We start from the raw sequence: 26,106 nt of genomic DNA on the forward strand, positions 1-26,106 counted from the left end.
CTGCGACCGAAATCTGGTGCATTTAGTTTGATAAATCTCTCCCATGGTGTGGGGTCCATTGAACAAGACTCTTCTGTATTTGGACCTTCACTTTGTAGGACCTTACACAAATAGAAAAATGTAGTAATACAAGGAGCCTATCAGTAGAAATGTGTTTCTACTTGCAGCTTCCCCTAAGATAACAACAGTGGGACCTACAGTTCTCAGTTGATTCTCTCTGAGAAGGTTTTGTCTATTTTATCTCAGGCAATGAATGGTTCCCTCCTAACTACGCACAGACAACCATATAAACAGTTGCTTCCCCAGCAATAATTTTGTAGCATTACAAAAGAGGCTTTGTGGTATGTGTCTGACAAAGAAGTCTTTATATTTTTCACATTAAATATTTATTTCTATGCATTTCTCAAAACAGGTTTGTATTATCTGATACACTGTACTGCACGTATCACTGATAGTGAAATAAAAGAACTGCTCTGATTTTTTATATATTTGTATAATCAGAAATTATTAAAGTGGATCAGACGTCAGATTCCATAAGTCTTCTCTCCTACTTGGCCAGATAGCACAAGAAAATATTGGGGCTGATTCATGCTCCGTCTTTGAAGAGTACACAGCACCAAATTCCTTAAGAATCAACTAAGCGGCGTGTGCCTGTGTGCGCTGCGCTAGACATGCTACTGCACTAATATAGGGCGATATAATCTTGTGACAGATCTATTATAATGTGAAATGCAAGTCTAAAAGTTATTCACATAATAATACAATTGCCCTGGTGTATGTAGTGATCAAGAGCTAAATATTGTCTTAACCTTTAAGGATTTGCCCATTAGGATGAAGCATTTTCTGTCTTATTTTTTCATTGTCACATTTCAGGAGCCATAATATTTTTAGCATTTGTTGACTTAGCTATATGAGGACTTATTTTTTTTGTGATGAGTTTTATTTGTCAGTGACAACATTTTAGGGTACACACAACTTTATTAGCTCTTTATGAGGAGAAATAGAAAAAAACAGCACTTCTGTAGTTATTTTCTGATGTTTTAAATTTTCCATTATTCATGGGCTGCACAAATAAAGTGTTAGATGCACTTTATGGGACAATACAATTATGCCAAGTTTATATAGTTTTATTTATAGTTTACTACTTTTATACAATAGAAAACAACACCAAATGAAAAATTCACATATATGGCTGAATATTCATTACATAATCAATAATCAATTAGACCTACTCAAATAAACAATGAATAAACATCGAGATAGTATAAAATATAAAATTACATTTTTATTAATATACATGATTAAAAACAGAGGGGGGAATTATAAAGGAGATTACTGAGGGATAAACAATTTCCCAGAACGTTTGTATATGGGGTGTTACATACGTATAACATTAATGGTATATCTTGGGTATGTATTATAATGCATAGATCAAAAAATGAGTGTAGCAACAACAATTTATATAATATACAGTAGGTATGGAAAGTATTCAGACCCCTTTACATTTTTCACTCTTTGTTTCATTGCAGCCATTTGGCAAATTTTAAAAAGTTCAGTTTTTTTTCTCATTAACCCCTTAAGCCCCGCGGGTGGTTTGCACGTTAATGACCGGGCCAATTTTTACAATTCTGACCACTGTCACTTTATGAGGTAATTACTCTGGAACGCTTCAACGGATCCCCCTGATTCTGAGATGGTTTTTTCGTGACATATTGTACTTCATGATTGTGGAAAAATTTCTTCGATATCACTTGCGTTTATTTGTGAAAAAAATGGAAATTTGGCGAAAATTTTGAAAATTTTGCAATTTTCAAAATTTGAATTTTTAAGCCCTGAAATCAGAGCGATATGTCACACAAAAGAGTTAATAAATAACATTTCCCACATGTCTACTTTACATCAGCACAATTTTGGAACCAAAATTTTTTTTTGTTAGGGAGCTATAAGGGTTAAAAGTTGACCAGCGATTTCTCATTTTTCCAACAAAATTTACAAAACCATTTTTTTAGGGACCACATCACATTTGAAGTCACTTGGAGAGGTCTTTTTGACAGAAAATACCCAAAAGTGACACCATTCTAAAAACTGCACCCCTCAAGGTACTCAAAACCACATTCAAGAACTTTATTAACCCTTCAGGTGCTTCACAGGAATTTTTTGAATGTGGAAGAAAAAAATGAACATTTAACTTTTTTCACAAAAATGTTACTTTAGACCCAATTTTTTTTATTTTCACAGGGGTAACAAGAAAAAATGGACCCCAAAATTTGTTGTGCAATTTCCCCTGGGCACGCAGATACCCAATATTTGGGGAAAAAACACTGTTTGGGCGCACGGCAGGGCTCGGAAGGGAAGGAGCGCCATTTGACTTTTTGATTGTAAAATTTGCTTGAATAATTAGCGGACGCCATGTTGTGTTTGGAGAGTCCCTGTGTGCCCAAACTTTGGAGCTCCCCCACAAGTGACCCCATTTTGGAAACTAGACCCCCCAAGGCACCTTTATAGATGCATAGTGAGCACTTGGAACCCCCAGGTGCTTCACAAATTGATTCGTAAAAATGAAAAAGTGAAAAAAAAAACACTTTTTAATTTTTACAAATCAATTTGTGAAGCACCTAGGGGTTCCAAGTGCTCACTATGCATCTAGATAGGTGCCTTGGGGGGTCTAGTTTCCAAAATGGGGTCACTTGTGGGGGAGCTCCAATGTTTGGACACACAGGGACTCTCTAAATACAACATGGTATCCGCTAACAAATTGAATGGAAAATCGGCTCAAATTGTTAGCGGACACCACATTGCGTTTGGAGAGTCCCTCTGTGCCCAAACTTTGGAGCTCCCCCACAAGTGACCCCATTTTGGAAACTAGACCCCCCAAGGCACCTTTCTAGATGTATAGTGAGCACTTGGAACCCCCAGGTGCTTCACAAATTGATTCGTAAAAATGAAAAAGTGAAAAAAAAACACTTTTTAATTTTTACGAATCAATTTGTGAAGCACCTAGGGGTTCCAAGTGCTCACTATGCATCTAGATAGGTGCCTTGGGGGGTCTAGTTTCCAAAATAGGGTCACTTGTGGGGGAGCTCCAATGTTTGGACACACAGGGACTCTCTAAATACACCATGGTATCCGCTAACAAATTGAATGGAAAATCGGCTCAAATTGTTAGTGGACACCACATTGCGTTTGGAGAGCCCCTCTGTGCCCAAACTTTGGAGCTCCCCCACAAGTGACCCCATTTTGGAAACTAGACCCCCCAAGGCACCTTTCTAGATGCATAGTGAGCACTTGGAACCCCCAGGTGCTTTATAAATTGATTCGTAAAAATGAAAAAGTGAAAAAAAAAACACTTTTTCATTTTTACGAATCAATTTGTGAAGCACCTAGGGGTTCCAAGTGCTCACTATGCATCTAGATAGGTGCCTTGGGGGGTCTAGTTTCCAAATTGGGGTCACTTGTGGGGGAGCTCCAATGTTTGGGCACACAGGGACTCTCTAAATGCAACATGGTATCCGCTAACAAATTGAATGGAAAATCGGCTCAAATTGTTAGTGGACATGACATTGCGTTTGGAGAGCCCCTCTGTGCCCAAACTTTGGAGCTCCCCCACAAGTGACCCCATTTTGGAAACTAGACCCCCCAAGGCACCTTTCTAGATGCATAGTGAGCACTTGGAACCCCCAGGTGCTTCACAAATTGATTCGTAAAAATGAAAAAGTGAAAAAAAAAACACTTTTTCATTTTTATGAATCAATTTGTGAAACACCTGGGGTTCCAAGTGCTCACTATGCATCTAGATAGGTGCCTTGGGGGGTCTAGTTTCCAAAATGGGGTCACTTGTGGGGGAGCTCTAATGTTTGGGCACACAGGGGCTCTCCAAATGCAACATGATATCCGCTAACAAATTGAGCCGACATTCATAGTGAGCACTTGGAACCCCAGGTGCTTCACAAATTGATTCATAAAAATGAAAAAGTGTTTTTTTTTCACTTTTTCATTTTTACGAATCAATTTGTGAAGCACCTGGGGGTTCCAAGTGCTCACTATGCATCTAGATAGGTGCCTTGGGGGGTCTAGTTTCCAAAATGGGGTCACTTGTGGGGGAGCTCCAATGTTTGGGCACACAGGGGCTCTCCAAACGCAACATGGCGTCCGCTAACAATTTGAGCCGATTTTCCATTCAATTTGTTAGCGGACACCATGTCGCGTTTGGAGAGCCCGTGATGTGCCTAAACAGTGGAGCTCCCCCACAAGTGACCCCATTTTGGAAACTATACCCCTCAAGGATTTTATTAAGGTGTATAGTGAACATTTTGAACCCAGAGGTACGGCACAGAATTTGTTTACATTAGGTCATCATATTGAATAAGTTGTCATTATTCTTGAGCGCAAGTGCTTGCTACTTGAGTTTGCATCGGGTACTCAGGTATGCACCATGTACAGCGTGTGCTCGAGTGACATGCTCGAGTCCCTGCTCCGCATGTTTCACGGTTATTAGACACCCAAAAAAAAACATGCGGGGATCGCTCGTGCATGGCAGGCAATCCTCGTAAAGTTTTTTGGCCGCGAAGCATATGGGGCAGAGACTCGAGCATGTCACTCAAATACCCACGATACTCAATGCATACCAGAGCACCCGATGCAAACTCAAGTAGCGAGCACTTGCTCTCAACACTAGTCGCCATATCGTCATCTTTTTTTCTTACTTTTGAAAAAAATCCCAACCCCAGCCCTAACCCTAGCACAACCCTAGCCCTAGCACAACCCTAGCCCTAGCACAACCCTAGCCCCAGCACAACCCTAGCCCCAAACCCAGCCCTAACCCTAGCCCAATCCTAACCCAAGAGTTTATTTTTGACGCCGTTCCTTGTGCGGTATAAGTGATTAGACGACTTTATTCTTCGGGTCGGTGTGATTACAGCAATGCCAGAATCATATGGGGTTTTTATGACTGACAGCTGTCACACACTAAAAGATGCATTTTTTGTAAAATCTAGTTTTTGCATCGCCATATTTTGAGAGCTATAATTTTTCCAGATTTTGTCAGACAGTCATGTGACGGCTCGTTTTTTGCGGGATGACTTGACGTTGTTATTGGTGCCATTTTCAGGCGCGTGACATTTTTTGATCGCTTTCTATTCCGATTTTTGGGAGGCAGAATAAACAAAAACCAACAATTCAGGAATTGTTTTTTTAATTTTTTTTTATTCTGTTCGCGTGTGGTAAAATTGATGAGGTAGCTTTATTCTTCGGGTCAGTACGTTTACAGCGGTACCACATTTGTATCATTTTTCTATGTTTTGGCGCTTATACACAATAAAAGCTATTTTATAGAAAAAAATATTTTTTAGCATCGCTTTATTCTGAGAGCTATAACTTTTTTATTTTTCGGCTGATGGAGCTGTATGGCAGCTTGTTTTTTGTGGGACAAGATGACGTTTTCAGCGGTATCATTTTTATTTATATGCGTCTTTTTGATCGCGTGTTATTCCACTTTTTGTTTGGCGGTATGGTGATAAAGCATTGTTTTTTGCTTCGTTTTTTTTTTACCGTGTTCACTGAAGGGGTTAACTAGTGGGACAGTTTTATAGGTCAGGTTGTTCCGGACGCGGCGATACCAAATATGTGTACTTTTATTTTTTTTTTTTTTTTTTTTTATAATAATATTTATTGATGGGTACATTATATTTTTATTTTTGGTGTATTATTTTTTTTCTTTTATTATAATATTTTTGCACATTTTTTTTTTTTTTCCACTTTCACACAGTTTATACACTTTATTACTTTGTCCCACTCTGGGACTTTCACTTTTTTTTTTCTGATCGCCTGCATGGCACAGGAATGAAGCACCATCCCTATGCCATGAAGGCTGTCAGAAGTGCACAGTGTGAAGATTGCTTGGAGATGCACTGCGCATGCCCAAGCAATCTTCCTGCTCTCTGGTGACCCGGATGTTGTCAAGACGACATCGGGTCGTCATGGCAACACCCGGGAAGCCTTTGCAGACTGCGCTGGAAGCCGGAAGAGGAGGTGAGTATCGCCGATCACCTCCCCTTGCCCCCGCAATGCCGCGATCGACTTCGATCGCAGCATCGCGGGGGTTAATGTGCTGGGAGCGGTGCAGAACCGCTCCCTGCACATAGTACCGGGTGTCAGCTGTGACAATCAGCTGACACCCGGCGGCGATCGCGCCCGCACAGCCTGTGTGCGCGCGCGATCGCCATGACGTACTAATACGGGTCTGGCTCTTAAGTCCCAGGGCACAGACGCGTATTAGTACATCAGATGTTATTAAGGGGTTAAAGTACACTCTGCATCCCATCTTGACTGAAAAAAATCTAAACGTAGAAATTTTTGCAAATTTATTAAAAAAGAAAAACTGAAATATCACATGGTCATAAGTATTCAGAGCCTTTGATCAGACACTCATACTTAAGTTACATGCTGTCCATTTCCTTGTGATCCTCCTTGAGATGGTTCTACTCCTTCATTTGAGTCCAGCTGTGTTTAAACTGATGGGACTTGATTTGGAAAAGCACACACCTGTCTATATAAGACCTCACAGCTCACAGTGCATGTCAGACCAAATGAGAATCATGAGCTCAAAGGAACTGCCCAAGGAGCTCAGAGACAGAATTGTGGCAAGGCACAGATCTGGCCAAGGTTATAAAAGAATTTCTGCATTACTCAAGGTTCCTAAGGGCACAGTGACCTCTATAATCCTTAAATGGAAGAAGTTTGGGACCACCAGAAGTCTTCCTAGACCTGGCCTTCCAGCCAAACTGAGGAATCGTAGGAGAAGAACCTTGGTGAGAGAGGTAAAGAAGAACCCCAAGATCTCTGTGGCTGAGCTCCAGAGATGCAGTAGGGAGATGGGAGAAAGTTTGACAAAGTCAACTATCACTGCAGCCCTCCAGCAGTCGGGACTATATGGCAGAGTGGCCCAACAGAAGCCTCTCCTCAGTGCAAGACATATGAAAGCCCGCATAGAGTTTGCTCAAAAACACAAGAAGGACTCCCAGACTATGAGAAATAAGATTCTCTGGTCTGATGAGACGAAGATAGAACGTTTTGGTGATAATTCTAAGTGGTATGTGTGGAGAAAACCAGGCACTGCTCATCACCTGCCCAATACAATCCCAACAGTGAAACATGGTGGTGGCAGCATCATGCTATGGGGGTGTTTTTCAGCTGCAGGGACAGGACGACTGGTTGCAATTGGAAGGAAACATGAATGCGGCCAAGTACAGAGATATCCTGGATGAAAACCTCTTCCAGAGTGCTCTGGACCTCAGATTTGGTCGAAGGTTGACCTTCCAACAAGACAATGACCCTAAGCACACAGCTAAAATAACAAAGGAATTGCTTCAGTACAACTCTGTGACCATTCTTGACTGGTCCAGCCAGAGCCCTGACCTAAACCCAACTGAGCATCTCTGGAGAGACCTGAAAATGGCTGTCCACCAACGTTCACCATCCAACCTGATGGAACTGGAGAGTATCTGCAAGGAAAAATGGCAGAGGATCCCCAAATCCAGGTGTGAAAAACTTGTTGCATCATTCCCAAGAAGACACATTGCTGTACTAGCTCAAAAGGGTGCTTCTACTCAATACTGAGCAAAGGGTCTGAATACTTATGACAATGTGAAATTTCAGTTTTTCTTTTTTAATACATTTGTAAAAATGTCTACGTTACTGTTTTTTTCAGTCAAGATGGGTGCAGAGTGTACTTTAAAGAAAAAAATGAACTTTTTAGAATTTACCAAATGGCTGCAATGAAGCAAAGAGAAAAATTTAAAGGGGTCTGAATACTTTCCGTACCCACTGTATATATAAATAAACAATTAATTCCAAGTGGATATATAATAAATAGAAGTGCTATACTAAATAAATCACATACAGAGACAGATGTAACATACAGACAAGAATAAATACCATATAGTCAGAGCCCCATAACCTCCAAGGATCTGGTCTCCCCAGGAATCCCAGGAATTGAACCCACAGCCTCTATCTTTGCAGAAAGTAGCTAAAGCTATGAGATATAGGTTGCACTGATAATCATAGAGGAATTTGGTATATTTGAAGCTGCATTGGAGGCATTGAACCCAGAAGTAGCTTATAGTGGTACAAAGAGATACATCCGAACATAGCAGTGTATTTCTATGTACCTGTATTCTAGAGGGAAAATAAAAGACTGGACTTTTTTTTGTCTATAAAACTTCTAAAAAATAATGAAAAACAATTACAGTACATAAATGTCATTTGCTGTCTTTTGTGTTATAAAACTTCTAAAAAATAATGAAAAACAATTACAGTACATAAATGTCATTTGTTCTCCTTTGTGAGTGTTCCTGGGAATTGAGCCCACAACCTATATCATTTCAGACAACAACTAAAGCAATGAGCCAGATTCTCCATTGAGATCACTGGGAGAATTTAGTATAGTTGAAGCTGCATTGCAGGCTCTGAGCTCACACGCAGATTATACTGGTACATAGAGATACATCTGTATATAGAAGTTTATTTCTATGTCCCTATGTCTAGAGGGAAAATAAGAGAAAGATTTTTTTTTCTTCCTTTAAAATTACTAAAAAATAGTAAACTTACAAAAATGTCATTTTTAATGAGCTTTTTTTTTAAAAAATAATAAACATTAGAAATCAGTAAATAACATATTTGGTGTCCTGGGATTTGTTACAACCTGCCAACACAGTGATCACATTATTTATGGTGATCGATAAATGGCATAAAAAAATGGCGTGATTGATTTTTTTTGTATTAAACCCATAAAAAATATAATAAAATTGTAATGCTTAGGTCATGTTCAAATGTAATGTTAATGCTGCGTTTTTTTCTACTCCCCTTTTTCTGCACGTTTTCTGCAGGCTTCCGTGCTACTCGATGCAATAAAAATCTTCTCTGATTATTGCTGCATTTCTTTTATGCATTTTCTCCTGTATTTGATGCACTTTGGGTGCAGATATGAAGCATAGTTTTTAACGCTTTTTTAACTGTACCGAAAAGCTTTAATTCTGCGCTTAAAAATTAAACTGCCCTTTTTTTTACATGCGTTTTTTTGCCTATAGACAAAAAATGCACCAAAATTGCACAGTACAACAGCGTCTCTAGACACATTGAGAGCAGAGTTTTCATGAAATCACATCCAATTACCTTTGACATTCACATGTAGCGCAAATGCTGCATATTTTCTGCTACTTTTTTGCACAGAATTTCTCCTTGTTTAACTGTGCAAGCAAAGTGGATGTGATTTCATGAAAACTGCGCCCACTGTGCAGCTAAAGACACTGCTGAAATATGTGATTTTGATGATTTTTTTTTCTCTAGAGACTTCTATGTGGAGCCTAAAAAATGCATGTAAAAAACAAAAGTAACTTTTTTAAGAGCATAATCAAAGCTTTTCTGTACTCTGAAAACACTTAAAGCGGCCTCACATCTGCACCAAAAAAGCATCAAATAAGAGGAAAAAGGCATAAAAATGCAGCAAAAATACAATAATCAGAGAGGATTGTTAGTGCGTAGTTTAGTGCGGACACCTGCAGAAAGCAAAAAACACAGTATTCATGCAATGAGTGAGTACGGCTTTGGAGACACAAAAAAAGCCAGATGGCATATAATGAAGCTTAAATAACAATAAGGCTGTGTGCCCACGATGCGTATTTCATGCGTTTTTGGTGCGGAAATTTCCGCAGCGTAAACGCATGATAAACGCATGGTAAGACTTCTGCCCTGGTCCCCTATGCAATTCCGCACTTTCAATGCCCATGCTGCGGATTTTTCCGCAGCGTTTATGCTGCACTCAAAAATCCGCAGCATGTCCATTAATTTTGCGGAAGCGCGGCGTAATCGCCGCCATTGACTTGCATTGAGATGCACATAATCCGTGTCAGTGCATTTGTACTCACGGATTATATGCGTTTCAATGTGCGGATGGTACCCAAGTCTGGAGGAGAGGAGACTCTCATCCAGACCTGGGTACCATTGTACCTGTAAAAAAAAGAATAAAGTAAAAAATAAAGATTATATTCACCTTCCAACGGCCCCCGGTCTCCTTCCCTCTGCTTGCGTGCAAGACTGAAGGACCTTCGGTGACGTCACAGTCATGTGACCGCAGGCCCTTCAGCGCAGTGTCTCGCGATATCCCGGCAGCCAGGAATGAGCCAGGAACGAACGCGGCAGCACACACCGGGCCATCGGAGGGTAAGTATAGTTTTATTTTTTTATTTTTAAACATTCTTTTATGGTCACACTATATAAATCCATGCCGGTTGCATGGATTTATATAGTGTGACCTAGTTGTCAAGCACTTTCCAGGTGATGCTAAAATCGCCTGGAATGCGCTTGTCAATCCGCATACGGAAACGCATGTGAATCCGCATGTATTCCGCAGGAAAAACGCATGTACAATCCGCATGCGTTTTTTCTGCCAGGGAGATGCAGAAATGATGCAGAAATTTTCTGCTTCATTTCTGCATCGTGGGCACATAGCCTAATAAAGTTCTGGGTGCTACGACTGTGAATGAATGAACCAAAAATAAATTCATTGGTCCCAGCTAGAGATGAGCATGACGCAAAGATGACATTGCGTCAGCTCTGGCTAATCAAAAAATGTGCCGGGGATGCTGGAAGGTAAGAGATTTGCGACCTCCCATCCAGCCACCTAGTACCACTGGCCTGGAAGCTGGACTCATTTCTAATCTCTGCTCCCAAACATCCCGGACACAGCAGACCATCCCAGATTTGGGTCTGTGCCCTGCGGTCTCAGGCTGAACGTCCCTCACTGTCACCGCCCCTCTGATTTCTCCTACTACCAGAAGGGCAGAAAGAAATGGTAAATGGGTGTGGATTTGGGTGTGACTAGGGGCACGGGTCAAAATTTACTGCCGCATGCATAGTGCGCAGCATGATTTGTCGCTCTTTCTGTTCTTTAAAAGTTGGGAGGTATGTCTTTGAGTGAGTCGCTGAGCGGAGATTCCATTTCCATCTGAGTAGAAGTGTCCACTCACCCTCCTCCCACCATATACATTTCAGCTTTCCTTTTAGCCACTAGTTCCTGTTACATTCACAAATGAAGCACATTTCGATTTTTTCACCACATCAAATTCCACTGTCTCCCCATCAGCGACACTGTGCATGAACTTGTTTTTTGTACATGGACTTGAGTAATGTACAAAGACCTCTTCCTTATTATTACTGTGATTGATGAAATCATACCTATGGTAAAAATGTAACCACTTGACTGTTTCACAACACTGTCTCTTTTCCACTATTATTATTATAGTCCCATTTATTCCATGGCGCTTTACATGTGAAAGGAGTGTACATAATAAAAAACAAGTACAGTAATCATGAACAATACAAGTCACCGACTGGTACAGGAGGAGAGAGGACCCTGCCCACAAGGGCTCAGAATCTACAAGGAATGGGTTCTGACTATGTTTCAGTGATGCCGAGGAAGGAAAGTTTGTTAGTGATGAAAAGATTGTGGATGTAGGAAAGTTTGTTGCAGACAGAGCGAGCATTCCATTGGATGAATGGGTATAGGGTTAGAAAGGTTGCAGAAATTCATGATATATCGTGGGTGGGAGGTAAAAGTGACTGTGGGGATGTGGTGAGGAGCGCCAGGATTTGGAGAGATGTCACCTGCGGTGAGGAGGAGCAGATAGAGTGTTAGTATGTGGGAACAGGAGGGGGCATGAGCTGGCTGTCTGTATTTGGAGACAAAGGATTTTATGTTGAGGTACAGGTATGAGGAAGAGGTAAGATGGATAGGGAGGATTACCTTCATTTCCTTTCTGGTTCAATTCTGGTCTAATTCATTACAGTATACTTAGATGATGCACTGAGAAGACTAAGTCTATGTAGACTTAGTACTCTCAATATAAATGCTTAGAAGTGTATTCAGGTGTGAAACAGGGAAGAGGCCTGTACTTATCATGATCAGTTAATCAAAGCTGAGCCAGATGTAGGATATTGTAAGAGTAAACAAGCAGGTCATAAAGAAAAGTGGGGATTGGTAGTGGAGTGACCAGAATCAATCAAACATACCAGTGATAAGCAGCAGAGGTAAGGAATTTCAGAGTTTGGAAAAGATAGCAGAATCAAACACACCAGTGATAAGCAGCAGAGGCAAGGAATATCAGTTTGGAAAAGCTGGATAGCAGAATCAAACATACCTGCGGTGGGAGTATACAAATAGACAATATGATTAGGTAATGATTAGAGAGCGATCTATCTGAGCCTCAGTGCCTGGCTAGCCATAATTTCAGCCTGCATAAGCACCACTTCTAAACTCCTTTACACTTAAAGTGAACCTGTCATGTCAAAAGAATACCATTAATCTGCAGATATGGGTGCTGTAGCCACCCCCCTGCACTGACTAACCTCCGGCTCAACAGTGCATAGCCGGCAGTGAGTCAGAGCCGGAGGTTACCAGTCACATCAGAGGTAGCCATTCTCCCTGGCAAGGAGCTCATGCTTGTAAGCTGGGCTCTATACAATTTACAAGTGCTATTCTGAAGTCTATACATAGTGCTTTGTTGACCAATTCTCTTTTTTATTGTAAATGGACAACCCATTACATTTCTTTTCATTTAGAATGAAAGGCCTTGGAACTGGTTTCTCCACTGATGTCCTCGATAAGTGGTTGGTTGTCCATGCCGATCTTCAGGAGAGATTTGGCCACATATTTAGAGAGCTACTTTTACTTGTAGGTTCCCATGGTTTTATTGGTGAAATGGTTCAACCTTATGTTTAGAAACCGAAACCTATGTTTTAAATACCATGTTTACCGGGTAATCTCATTTGTTTAAACTATTTGCTTTCTTATTTAAATATAAAGAATACAGTTGATTGAATAATTTGAGTTGAATTTTAAGAAATTTGCAGGGTCCCATCAATTCGGACAATTTGCAATTAAATTCACCACTTTACATATTGCAGAATCAGAAGACATTACAGAATATATGGCACATCACTTGTCTCCATCAGAGCAGGATGATGTTACCTCTGGCATAGACACCATCAGACTGTCAGTGCTCTGTACAAAATGGTCTTCCAAATGATTAAGTCACAAATAACTATAAGGGATGATTCCCACTGTACGCATAACATTGAGGGTTATAGATAATTTAGTGGCAAAATGTATAATTGGTGGAGGAAGGTCAAACTTGAAGAACCTGGGTCTTTTTTAAACCTATATAACTATGAATAATTTTTGGACAGTTTACTTAATTTTAACATCAAAAGGTTATCAAAGCGCATTATTATTAAATGGGCTGCTAGTTACTACCAGATTATCATTTTTTTTCTTCTAAGGCTATGTGTTAAAGGAGTTGGATACAGTCCAAGGACACCTAATAATATTATAGTATGTTCAGCTTTTCAGGACAATGGTAGCTCCTGCGATTTGTGGCAGATTATGTAAATTTGCAAATCAACTCTTTTAGAAAAAATTACCAAACATTTTGAATTTCAAAAGATTTGATCATTTCTAACAGGGAATGTTGCAAATGATCCTTTCATTACTGCATGGTAAGTAGCTCATCTCAGTCATTACTGCCATAAAAAAAAGCATAAACAGGAATCCTTTTCCTTAAACTGCTTTTCTTTAAACAGGAAGTCAATCCTACAATATAATTGAAGTTTCTTTTAAGCTAAACAACTAGCCCACTGTTAAAATGAATGGTCTGATAATATTCATAATGCATTAATAAAACAAGAGTAGGCAATATACAGATGTTCGCTTTCTTATCTTTCCTCTTGGCTCAACATATCGTATGATGTGTTTTATTGTAAAAAAAAAAAAAAAAAAGCAACATGATTTTGAAATACTCTGTCAAGAGATGTCAATGCTACATGAGTCTTTGTTACCATCGAGTGCTTATGATGTGAAATGCAGCCTGCTGTTATTATTTTCTAGCATGTTTCAATGTTGTATTCAATTTGTCTTGTGAGATACTGAAGTACTTAAATGAAACCTGTTACCAGAAAAAAACACTATTAACCTGCAGTTATGGGATTAATCAGCAGGTTAATAGCGTTACTAACCTGCCCGACACGTGTACTTACTCGAATGCTGCAGGGGAGATTTATTTCCCCTGGCAGAGTTCGGTTTCAGTAAAGGGGGCGGCACCGGCGCAGGTTCAGTCACCGGAGGCAGTAACCGCGTCCCCGGCACTGACTGACAGCCGGCCCCAAAGCAGAGCGAGTGTCAGTTAGTTCCGTGGATGTGGTTGCCCCCTATATCTGCAGATTAATAGCTTTAATTCTGGTGACAGGTTCCCTTTAACCAAATTCAAGAAAAGGTAATAATTGACACATCATTACTATAAACCATCTCTTGTAGTAAGTATCTAAGAGAGTAGATCGATATAAGTTGAACTCTATGGACTTGTGTCTTTTCAAAGCTGCAAAACTACAAGAATACTTTGAAAGACCGCATAAGTTTCCTAAAATGTGACTTTCTAGGATGGATGAATCATATAATATATGTCTCATGCCTTATGATTAGTCGCAGATGAGCAGGAACTCATAGGACATTGGTCAGAGTGCAATTAGATTTTTTATTGGATTGCACTCGTCCGTTTTTCTCGCATATGAGTATAAGCCCTTAGGGGCTCATGCACACAACCATATTACAGGTCCATTTAACCCCTGAATAGCACAGAGATATAATATGGCACCAATAGATTACTGTTTGTTTTTTGCCTCTGTAAGCCTCCAAACAAATAAATTGGGCATTCTCTATTGTATCGCAAAAATATTGTCCCCTAGAAGCTTTTCTAATAGAACAAAATGAGTCTGTTATATGGTGCCATAAAGATACATCAAATGACTGCACATACAGTGTCTTCAGTTTTTAACTGAGAAATAGAATGCAATGAAAAACCATACAGTCTCCATAAACACATGAGGTCTTAGGGTGTTTCATTAGGTTAACCCCTTCACGCCATGGTCATTTTCCATTTTTTCGTTTTCGTTTTTTCCCTCCCCTTCTTCCCAGAGCCATAACTTTTTTATTTTTCCATCAATATAGCCATATGAGGGCTTGTTTTTTGCTGGATGAGTTGTACTGTTGAAAGACACCATTGATTTTACCATATAGTGTACTGGAAAATGGGAAAAAATTTCAAGTGCGATGAAGATGCAAAGAAAGTGCAATTCCACAATTGTTTTTCGTTTTTTTTATTTACCAAGCTCACTATATGAAAAAACTGACCTGGTAATATGATTCCCCAGGTCAGTACGAGTACGAAAATACCAAACATGTATAGTTTCTTTTTTATTTAAGTGGTTGAAAAAAACCAAAATTTGTATGAAAAACACTTTTTGTGTTTGTCGCCAAATTCCGAGACCCGTAGCGTTTTCATTTTTTGAGATCTTGGGCTATGTGATGGCTTATTTTTTGCATCCTGAGCAGACATTTTTATTGATGCCATTTTGGGGCAAGTGTGATGTTTTTATTGCCTCTTATTGAATTTTATTGCAATGTTGAGATGGCCCAAAAAAAAAAATTGTGATGTTTCAATTTTTTTTTCGTTATGCCGTTTGCTTTATATTTCGGTAGATCGGACATTTCTGAATGCAGAGATACGAAATATGTGTATTTTTTTATTTGTTGTATTTTCAAAGGTGCATAAGGGGTGTGATTTTTTTTTTTTAATGTTTTTTAATATTTTTAAAAACGTTTTGTTTTACTATATTTAATAGTCCCCTTAGGAGACTTGAAGCTGCAATCATCTGATCTCCTGTGCTATACCTAGCAGGCCTTCAGCACTACTATGTATAGAAAAAAATCACAATCTCCAATGAACGCCAGCCACAAGCCGGCATTCACAGGAGAGTTACAATTACAGGCACGGGGGTCTTCTGCATACTTCCAGCTGTCCTGACAACCCCTGTCACGTGACTGGGTGGCGTCAATGGGTGGGATTTGCATAGGCACATGATGGGATTTGTAACGGCACATGACAGCTGATTAAATCAACTGCCATGTGCGGAAAAGGTGTGAGTTTAGCATTGTATTCCGCATCAAATTCGGGGACCCGACAGATGACATAAGTTTACGTCCTATTTCGTGAAGGGGATAACAGCAAATGAAAAACTGATTTCATTTTTTGCATCACAAGTCGATGATAAAAACGATCATGACAAAAAATGTTAGTGTTCTAGTCTTCATGTCTTAAGTGGCTATTTACATTTAAATTCCAAAAGAAGCATTGCATGGACTATAAGTTTTCTTACGGCAGGTTTACATTCTCCATAAAAAGAAAAATTCCCTCCTAGACTCTATTTACAGGACCCCAAATCACAGGTTGGGCTCTGTCCACACTATCATCTTATTTCCTCCTTACTGAATGATGCATTAATTTAAGTTCCATAAAAATGAATGGAATCTGCTGACTGATCTATTTTTCTCTTAACACATGATTATCAAATGCTTAACAAGATACAAGAACATCAGTAAGGACAGAACAAACAAATTACAAGTGACTGTAATGGGAAAAATAAACTCATTATCACGATTCAAAGCTCACATGAAATCAATTTATCACTTTGATTTAAAGAAAAACCTGAAAACTTATTTCCAATCCATAAAGATCAGTTATAAAGCAAAACATTTATTAAGAAAAACTGATGCATGCCACTGTGATACCCATGAATTCTCTTTGGCAACAATTTAGAGACCAGAAAAAAAATTCTAAACTTTGTTATATACAAAAAGTAGAAAAAAAAGTCATAAACTCTCACAACATCCTAATATTTTTACTTTCCGCTTCTTTCTACATCTCCTGTCTACATTCTCTTACTTGTCTTCGTAAGATCTAATAACATACAGAATGTTGGAATAATTTAGGGAATATAAAATTGTAGGCAGAAATAATGTAATGCGTGGTGTAAAAGCTAGTAGATATATTCACACTCTTTATGGGATTTCTTATATTAAAGAACTGTAAACTTGTACTTAACAATATCAGCTATTTTTGTATAGAAAACATAAATCTTCACTATAATTTAGAATATATAGGGAATTTTGCTATATGAAATACTTACCGTATTGATGTTAATCCAGTTGTAGACGTCTTATGGTTTATACAGTAAATCTGGAATTTATTGCTTAAGTCTCCAGGTGAAAGGAGGCACAGTCAAGCCATAAATATTCTCTCCTTACTGCTACCTGCTGTCTAAATCAGGGCTTTTAGTTACTAGTGTGTACACAGCAGCCGGTCGGGAAGGTTATCTCACACCCACTCTTACAAAAACTAAATTAATACAGTTAATACAATTCAGGTATTGCACAACCCGCAACTATAATGACATCACACGTATGAAAAACTCCTTCCTGTGTATACAGAGGAGGACTAGAGCGTCATGTTTCAACTTGATTTCATTTCAATCTAATTCTGGAACATTAAGTTAAAAGAACCCTGTCATGTTGAAAATAGTATCTGATATGCAGGCAGGATGTTATAGAGCAGAATGAGCTGGTCAAACTCATACATTTTTGTGGGAAAAGTTTCAGTAAAACTTTCATTTTATTAATTGAAATCCCTGGTGTTTATATGCATAGGAGTCCAATGGGCGGTCCTTATATGACTGTGCGTGTAGATATAACTGTCAATCACTGAGTTAGATCACCCACTGGACTTGTATATATACAAACACCAGGGATCTTAATGAATAAATTACAAGTCATTCTGAATTTTTTTTCTCACAAATTTATATATCACTCTGCTCAGCTTCTCCTTCTCTATACCATCCACAGATCAGACTGCATGTATAACATGACAGGTTCCCTTTAACTGTCTATTCATATCCTTTGTAGAGTGCAACAATTAGTACATACAGTGGCATGTAAAAGTTTGGGCACCCCTTGTCAAAATTACTGTTATTGTGAACAGTTAAGCTAGTTGAAGATGTAATGATTTCCAAAAGGCCTAAAATTAAAGATGACACATTTTCTTTGTATTTTAGGCAAAAAAAAAATATTGTCATTCTTTACATTTTAAAAATTACAAAAAGGAAAATGCGCCGATGCAAAAGTTTGGGCATCTTGGTGATTTGTGTGCTCAGATAACTTTGACCAAGATATTCAAACCTTAATTAGCCTGTTAGGGTTATAGCTTGTTCACTATCGTCGTTAGGAAAGGCCAGGTGATGCAAATTTCCCAGTTTTATAAAAACTCAGCCTCCTCTAACCTTGAGCCAAAAAAATGCAGCCATGGGTTCTTCTAAGCAGCTGTATGGCACTCTGAAAATACAAATGGTGGAGGCCCACAAAGCAGGAGAAGGCTACAAGAAGATAGCAAAGCGTTTTCAAGTTGCCCTTTCCCCAGTTCGAAGTGTAATTAAGAAATGGCAGTTAATAGGAACAGTGGAGGTCAAGATAAGGTATGGAAGACCAAGCAAAATTTCAGTTAGGCTGTGTGCCCACGATGCGTTTTTTAAGCGTTTCTGCAGCGGCCAAAACGCTGCAGAAACGCTTAAAAAATGCATGGTAGAAGGCCTGCCATGTCCCCCAATGATAATCCGCATGTGCTGTGCACATGCTGCGGAAATTTTTGCTGCGGATTATCATTGCGGAAAAAAACGCAGCACTACCAATTATTTTGCGGAAGTGCTGCATTTTCGCCGCCATTGACTTGCATTAGAACGCGCCAATTCCGCAAGACTGCATCTGTACTTGCGTAATTGGCGCGTTCTAATGTGCGGATGGTACCCGGGTGTGGAGGACAGGAGACTCTCTGTCACGGGTGTGTCGCCACGAAGATCGTCACGATTACACAGCCTGACTTCTCGCAGCTGACTTTTTGGTGCTTTGTGTTTTTGGCAGTGAGGGAGTTAATTCTCTCTCTCTCTGTGCTAGACGAGGTCCAGCCTCGCCCAGCTGCAATCAATGCTGCTGTAGTGAGTCTCCTTCAAATGCCTGCTGGTCTGTTTGGGAAGTGTCGGTGAAAGCATTTCATACAGACTTACAGAGCGGATCGTGGTATTTGGAGTTTCTGAGATAAGTGTATTTGGAGTGTTTTTTCCCTTCCTCGCTTTATCATTTATCTCCTTTCCCGTTGGTGTTCCCTCTGTTGTAGTTGTGTAGTTTTTGTATGCAAGGTGGTTTTGGTTTTTCCCTTGTACTGTCTCGTTCGTCTAAGTACTGTGTGTGGGCATATTATTACTTGTCCTCTTTTGTTGTGATCGGGGTCCTTTTCAGGACTAGATTACTTAGGTGCAGGGATCCTCAGGAGGTAGGGGTTACGCTGGCGGCCTGGACCTCTGTACCTTTAACAGTACCTCCAGGTTGAGGGATTAGTCAGGGCCCCAGCTTAGGGTCAGCTTAGGCCCCCTACCTCCAGTATACAGAGACAGCGTGACACTCTCCTCCTGACCCGGGTACCATTAAAAGCTGTAAAAAAAAGAATAAAATAAAAAATAAAGATTATATTCACCTTCCGACGGCCCCCGGACTCCTTCCCTGTGCTTGCCTACAGATCGCGCAGGACTGAAGGACCTGCGGTGACGTCACAGTCATGTGATGGGAGGTCCTTCAGTACAGCGTACTGCGATCTGCCGGCAGCCAGCACAGGAGCGCAGCAAGACTGCAGGGGCCATCGGAAGGTAAGTATAGGTTTATTTTTTATTTTTTGACATTCTCTCTGGTCACACTATATAAATCCATGCTGTTTGCATGGATTTATATAGTGTGACCGAGTTGTCAAGCACTTTCCAAGTGATGCTAAAATCGCTTGGAAAGCGCTTGACACCCGCATGCGGAAATGCAAGTGAAGAACGCTTCATTTCCACATGTCCCTGGCAGGAAAACGCATGTACAATCCCCATGCATTTTTTTCTGCCAGGGAGATGCAGAAACGCTCAGGAAAAAATCCTGAGCATTTCTGCATCGTGGGCACATAGCCTAAGAGCTGCTCGTAGGATAGCTAGAGAGGCAAATCAGAACCCCCGCTTGACTGCAAAAGACCTTCAGATTGGGATTTAGCAGACTCTGGAGTTGTGGTACATTGTTTTACTGTTCAGAGACACCTGTATAAATATGGCCTTCATGGAAGAGTCATCAGAAGAAAACCTCTCCTGCATGATCACTATAAAATTCAGCCTCAGAAGTATGCAAAAGAACATCTAAACAAGCCTAATGCATTTTGAAAAAGCCCTTAGAAAAAGTCAGTATCCCGGTGAAACGCGCATCAGGGACACATGTTAGATGAAAGTCAAGGCCCTTAGAAAAAGCCGGTATCCTGGCAAAACGCACGTCAGGGACACATGTTAGATGAAAGTCAAAGTATAATTTAATAATATAAGAGTCATTCTCAGCCCATGTAACACATCCAACCAGTTAAATTGCAGAACGGTGTGGCAGGCATACCAATTCTGTCCTAGATACAATTACATGCTGACCTGCTGGCTGCCTTTGAATCACAGGCTTGATCAGCTGGTGGCATTGGTTAATCACAGCCCGCTCGCAGGTGTATTGTGAGCCGCACACTGAGATCTGTGTGGCGGGTATTTCTCAGTCGGTAGTGATATATGCTGGGCAATTGCGGCATACCCTACTCCCACCTTGATAGCTGGCCTGATACCTCTATGAGGGACTGAACCAGTGACGGCCGTGCTGACCGCATCTCCATGAGCAGCTTGCACGATAAATACTGGTCGGGTTTATCTTAACCCTCACTTGTGATTCTGAAAACACAGAAAGGTGCATCAGTGGCAATTGCCTCTGCGGCTTGTGGGGCACATCTGATAGGAGCATCCCTAGGATTTATACAGTACAGACCAAAAGTTTGGACACACCTTCTCATTTAAAGATTTTTCTGTATTTTCTTGACTATGGAAATTGTACATTCACACTGAAGGCATCAAAACTATGAATTAACACATGTGGAATTATATACTTAACAAAAAAGTGTGAAACAGCTGAAAATATGTCTTAAATTCTAGGTTCTTCAAAGTAGCCACCTTTTGCTTTGATGACTGCTTTGCATACTCTTGGCATTCTCTTGATGAGCTTCAAGAGATAGTCACCGGAAATGGTCTTCCAACAATCTTGAAGGAGTTCCCAGAGATGCTTAGCACTTGTTGGCCCTTTTGCCTTCACTCTGCGGTCCAGCTCACCCCAAACCATCGCTATTGGGTTCAGGTCTGGTGACTGTGGAGGCCAGGTCATCTGGCGTAGCACCCCGTCACTCTCCTTCTTAGTCAAATAGCCCTTACACAGCCTGGAGGTGTGTTTGGGGTCATTGTCCTGTTGAAAAATAAATGATGGTCCAACTAAACGCAAACCGGATGGAATAGCATGCCGCTGCAAGATACTGTGGCAGCCATGCTGGTTCAGTATGCCTTCAATTTTGAATAAATCCCCAACAGTGTCACCAGCAAAGCACCCCCACACCATCACACCTCCTCCATGCTTCACGGTGGGAACCAGGCATGTAGAGTCCATCCGTTCACCTTTTCTGCGTCGCACAAAGACACGGTGGTTGGAACCAAAGATCTCAAATTTGGACTCATCAGACCAAAGCACAGATTTCCACTGGTCTAATGTCCATTCCTTGTGTTCTTTAGCCCAAACAAGTCTCTTCTGCTTGTTGCCTGTCCTTAGCAGTGGTTTCCTAGCAGCTATTTTCCCATGAAGGCCTGCTGCACAAAGTCTCCTCTTAACAGTTGTTGTAGAGATGTGTCTGCTGATAAAACTCTGTGTGGAATTGACCTGGTCTCTAATCTGAGCTGCTGTTAACCTGCGATTTCTGAGGCTGGTGACTCGGATAAACTTATCCTCAGAAGCAGAGGTGACTCTTGGTCTTCCTTTCCTGGGGCGGTCCTCATGTGAGCCAGTTTCTTTGTAGCGCTTGATGGTTTTTGCAACTGCACTTGAGGACACTTTCAAAGTTTTCCCAATTTTTTGGACTGACTGACCTTAATTTCTTAAAGTAATGATGGCCACTCATTTTTCTTTACTTAGCTGCTTTTTTCTTGCCATAATACAAATTCTAACAGTCTATTCAGTAGGACTATCAGCTGTGTATCCACCAGACTTCTGCACAACACAACTGATGGTCCCAACCCCATTTATAAGGCAAGAAATCCCACTTATTAATCCAGACAGGGCACACCTGTGAAGTGAAAACCATTTCCGGTGACTACCTCTTGAAGCTCATCAAGAGAATGCCAAGAGTGTGCAAAGCAGTCATCAAAGCAAAAGTTTGCTACTTTGAAGAACCTAGAATATAAGACATATTTTCAGTTGTTTCACACTTTTTTGTTAAGTATATAATTCCACATGTGTTAATTCATAGTTTTGATGCCTTCAGTGTGAATGTACAATTTCCATAGTCAAGAAAATACAGAAAAATCTTTAAATGAGAAGGTGTGTCCAAACTTTTGGTCTGTACTGTATGTGCCGCAAATCTATTGAAGAAATAATTTATACCATGCATATAACCTAGCGTGAGTGTGTAAGCCTCTGTTATAACTGCATTAGGCAGAGCCACACAATTTAAACTAAGATCATTATGATCATGTAAATGATCTCGCTGGATGATAATCAGAATAATACACTCTGACTGAGTTAATTATTTCTGGATAGAGCTTAACCAATGAGGCTATTTGGTATTCATTTGAATGTTAAAGCTGCCAGCACTCCATTTTTGCAAATGTACTGTGATAATATATCAGTCAGCAAAGTAACTGACTTTTAAAAAAATTTTTTGGAGAGTCATATAAGAATGACCCCTTGGCGATTATTGTTATGACTTCCTTTTTCTTATATATCATATGGAAATTAAATACTTGACATGTAATTTAAAAGGGACAAAGGTCAGGGTTATTATTTGATTTATAATTTATACTAGAATTCATCCAAATTTTGGATCACAGGTGTGTTTGTATTACACATCAGTCTCAACAGCCTTGATCTTATATACGTCCGCAAAGCACGTATGTGATTATGATATGTTTTTTATAGGATTTTAGTAATTTTCATAATAAAGGTTTATTTTATACACACTCTTTTCCCCTTCTTACCCCCTTCTCGTACATTCTAACTGTTTATGCTGGTGTACACTAGTGTGTATAAATGTCTGATGAGATGTGACAATATTGTTACCTGATGCATTTTGGAAACAAGTCCTGTGGACCAATGAGGTTAAAATAAAACTCTTTAGCCACAATGATCAAAGGTATGTGGGGAGAAAAAAAGGCGCATAATTTCAGGAAAAGAACATCTGACCAACTATTAAGCATGTGGGTGGATCAATCATACTTTGGGGTTGTGTTACAGTCAATGGCACAGGGAACATTTCACAGGTAGAGGGAAGAATGGATTCAATGAAATTTCAACAAATTCTTGATACAAACATAAGACCATCTGTAAAAAAGCTGAAGATGAAAAGAGGATGGCTTCTACAAATGGATAATGATCCTAAACACACGTCAAATTCACAATAGACTACCTCAAAAGGCGCAAGCTGAAGGTTTTACAATGGCCCTTACAGTCCCCTGATCCGAACATCATTGAAAATCTGTGGCTAGAACTTAAAATAGCAGTGCATGCAAGATGACCCAGGAATCTCACAGAACTGGAAGAATTTTCCAAGGAAGAATGGATGAAAATCCCTCAAACAAAAATTGAAAGACTCTTGGCTGGCTACAAAAAGTGTTTACATGCTGTAGTACTTTCAAAAGGAGGTGCTACTAGGTGCTAATCTTGCAGGGTGCCCAAACTTTTTCATCGGACCATTCTCCTTTTTGTAATTTTTAAAATGTAAACGATGATAATATATATGTGTTTTTTTTAAATGTGTCATCTTTAACTTTAGGCCTTTTAGAGATCATTTCATCTTCAGCTTGCATAACTGTTCACAATAACAGCAATTTTGACCAGGGATGCCCAAATGTTTGTATGCCACTATATGAAGGCTTTCGAACCGAAGCAGCACACTATAAAATGCTAAAAATGATGAAACATCCATTAAAGAGTTTTTTTCACACAGTGTATAGGATGTGTGCTATTCTGAGGTTATGAAGTTATTTAAGTAGTGCTAATGTGGCCAGTAAGTCCTTTAATGTGCACTTATGCATGCTGTGATAAGGTAGTAAGGCACAGCACCAAACAAATCCGAGGGCTAATTCATTAAACCGTGGAGAGACTTGTAGTGAACAGTAATGTAGGTGAGCTGCCTCTAGGAGTGCTAATGATACATAATAAAATAAGTACCTTTTATTGAGGAGTTTTCAAATCACAAACTGGTTTTCCAGACCAGAGCCTTCATCAGGTATCACCATCATTTTATTCTGCATCATCACTATACTGAGATTTTGATGTGTGTGAAAAGGTCACACGACTAGGTAAAGTGCGGAGACCTCTGTTTTTGTCTCCTAAACACTATTTTTATTCATGTCACATTTTGGATTTTATAGATACCAGATACATTGTATAATACTGGAAACATATAAAAGAACTGAAGAAAATAGTTTTAAGCATGTGGAAAAGGCGACAGTGTAAGGAGACAAGACACTGTGGAACTAGAATAGCGAGGAGGCATGGCAGAAGGGAGGAGTTTGATCAGGACTCTGGGTACAGCATTGTCAGGAAAACCAACTGAGGAGAAAAACAGCACGTGTGCAAGTTCTGAGGTGATTCTGGCACCGAAGAGAGACAGGAGGAGCAACAGCAGCGTCCGGAGCTCCGGTCAGGAAGAAAGGTGCTGTGTATCCGCCCAGCCCAGACTTTGATGGTCAAGACCCGAAGACCCAAGTGACGCCAGTCCAAGTTTCTAACCCAGGCATCGACCGTCAAGCGCCGAAGACCCGAGTGATGACAGTCAAGGTTCCCAGCCCAGACGTCGATGGTCAAGCCCCAAAGATCCGAGCGGCGCCAGTCAAAGTTCCTCACCCAGGTGACGTCGGTCGACAGAACGGGAACAGGTTGCAGAGACACAGTTCTCAGATGTCTGCGCCAGTGACAGGACGTTGCAGAAGCTCTGGAGGTGTCAGATCAGAGATCTGGTCAGCGACCAGGAAGGACGCACGAGACTGGCCGTTACCTCTTACAGAGACATATGGTACCGGGCACGGATAGAGGGAAAGACAGTAGTCAGACGGGGACCAGCAGTTGCCAGAGCGACATTGCGGAAGTGGATAGAGAGTGACGGGGGCAACGGGCAGCGAATTGTGATAGGAACCGAGTATTTCCAAGGCTTTAAAAGACTGCCCTTTGCCCTGTATAGTTAATGACAATCTAGTTCCCCTTCCCTCCAGTAGATCATTTTAAACTACCAGCCCCTGAATTCTGGTGTTCTTATATTTTATTCTGTTATGTGATTTCTTGTTTATTTTACTGCCAAACATACAGTACAGACCAAAAGTTTGGACACACCTTCTCATTTAAAGATTTTCTGTATTTTCATGACTATGAAAATTGTACATTCACACTGAAGGCATCAAAACTATGAATTAACACATGTGGAATTATATACTTAACAAAAAAGTGTGAAACAACAGAAAATATGTCTTATATTCTAGGTTCTTTGATGACTGCTTTGCACACTCTTGGCATTCTCTTGATGAGCTTCAAGAGGTAGTCACCGGAAATGGTTTTCACTTCACAGGTGTGCCCTGTCAGGTTTAATAAGTGGGATTTCTTGCCTTATAAATGGGGTTGGGATCATCAGTTGTGTTGTGCAGAAGTCTGGTGGATACACAGCTGATAGTCCTACTGAATAGACTGTTAGAATTTGTATTATGGCAAGAAAAAAGCAGCTAAATAAAGAAAAATGAGTGGCCATCATTACTTTAAGAAATGAAGGTCAGTCAGTGGGAAAAATTGGGCAAACTTTGCAAGTGTCCTCAAGTGCTGTTGCAAAAACCATCAAGCGCTGCAAAGAAACTGGCTCACATTAGGACCGCCCCAGGAAAGGAAGACCAAGAGTCACCTCTGCTTCTGAGGATAAGTTTATCCGAGTCACCAGCCTCAGAAATCGCAGGTTAACAGCAGCTCAGATTAGAGACCAGGTCAATGCCACACAGAGTTCTAGAAGCAGACACATCTCTACAACAACTGCTAAGAGGAGACTTTGTGCA

At 40.3% G+C, this 26,106-nt stretch overlaps 1 protein-coding gene across 1 annotated transcript in view; it reads right to left on the reverse strand.

Annotated features, from left to right (window-relative positions):
- The window catches only part of LOC141166313 (proto-oncogene Mas-like), a 45,467-nt gene extending 28,180 nt beyond the window's left edge, over nucleotides 1–17,287 (reverse strand). The window contains exon 1 of the mRNA XM_073652879.1: nucleotides 17,071–17,287. The gene's annotated coding sequence lies outside the window, so the exon portion shown is untranslated. The remainder of the gene's footprint in view (nucleotides 1–17,070) is intronic.
- Between the last annotated feature and the right edge of the window lie 8,819 nt (nucleotides 17,288–26,106).

This window comes from Phyllobates terribilis, unplaced genomic scaffold (assembly GCF_046119375.1).
Source record: "Phyllobates terribilis strain yellow unplaced genomic scaffold, ASM4611937v1 Scaffold_11__3_contigs__length_659146591, whole genome shotgun sequence".
Lineage (NCBI taxonomy): Eukaryota > Metazoa > Chordata > Amphibia > Anura > Dendrobatidae > Phyllobates > Phyllobates terribilis.